This window comes from Pundamilia nyererei, unplaced genomic scaffold (genome assembly GCF_000239375.1).
Source record: "Pundamilia nyererei isolate P.nyererei 1_Seehausen unplaced genomic scaffold, PunNye1.0 scaffold00003, whole genome shotgun sequence".
Lineage (NCBI taxonomy): Eukaryota > Metazoa > Chordata > Actinopteri > Cichliformes > Cichlidae > Pundamilia > Pundamilia nyererei.
In genome coordinates, this window is record NW_005187404.1 from 2,840,215 (window position 1) to 2,841,697 (window position 1,483).

The following is a 1,483-nucleotide window of genomic DNA, read 5'->3' on the forward strand; positions in this document are numbered from 1 at the left end:
GAAGTATTCATTTTTATTTTTAAACGTTTGATGAAAAAAAAGTAATTCCTTCACACTTGAGATCATGGATATAGAACACGAACGTGCCTTTTTGCAGATGTGGTCATGTTGACGTGTAGATGTTATCAACTGCCATTTGGTGGCTATTTATTTTCTATCCAAAATTGTCTTAAATGTTCTTCTATTTTGAATATGTGCTGTCCTGAAAATCCTGCCATGCTTTAACTGCTGATTTTGTATTTTTTTTTTTACCATATTTTGTCTATTCATTAAAGATGAGACAGCACTTCATCTTAAAGTGCACGCAATGAATTATCACACCACAAATCTGACAATTTTGGACTTTGAAATGGACTCTGACAGTAAAAGCTGCCGTGGTGTCTCTTTACTCTTTCTAGGCCAGTCACGACCATATAGGTCAGCACAGTAGATGTGGCTATGCATCAAGTCATGTTAATAGACAGTTAAGTTGCATTTTTTTTTTTTTTCACCAGGGCTGGATCCTAATTTGAGAGTAACATGTGTGTCTGAATGTTAGTTTCTCACTGATCGTAAAGCCCAGCTAAATGCACATGAATCTCAAGTCAGGATTTCATTACCACAATGTAAGAAGACATATCCATCTTCATGTGTTCAAAGCTGTTAATATCGGAAGTATTCCTTTAGCGTAACTGAGAATGGACACTTGAATATAAATTACCTGGGAACTTTATCAAAGAACAAATCCGATAAAGTATGACGAGACGAAGCAAAGAAATCCTCAGATTCGCAAGCGCTGTGCGTTTGTCAGACCTATTTTTTATTATTTTATAAGCATCAGTCAACTAGGCATTAAAGCAACTTACTGTATAAATTATGCAGAGTTATTTTCATATGTGACACAGTATTAAAAAAGTCAAGAAAATTAATACACGAGTTGACCTCGGTCAAAAATGCAAAACTTTTAAGTCCATTTCTGCTAGGTGGTTTGTTAAGCTTTTTAAGCGTTTTTATATCTGTACATTTGGGCAATACATTTTACCTTTTTGTTTTTTTTGGTTTCTCTTTATTGTTATTATTTCTCAAGTTAGTTATAAAATCCTAAGTGCCATTAGGTGTAAACTATATTTTTGTGTATTCCCAAAACCATGAATGCCGCTTGAATGATAACCCGATGGCCGGGGATTCCTTTACTATATATGCAACGTGTGATCATGATGCCTTGTTTCCATGGCCAATCACTTTTCTTGCCAAATGACAGAGTTTCAGGTATTTTATGCAAAATAATACTAACAGTATTATTATCCACGATTAATTTCTTTTGACGATTTATAACATTCAGTGAGCAAATTGAAAGGAGAATCTGATTTGTAGTATAAAGAAATTTTTCTAATGCACCCTGACTATTCATGTTTCACAAGCATTATCAATGAAAAGGGATCTCTGCTACTTCATATATGCAATGTATTTTGGATATCAAATATGTATATATATATATATATAT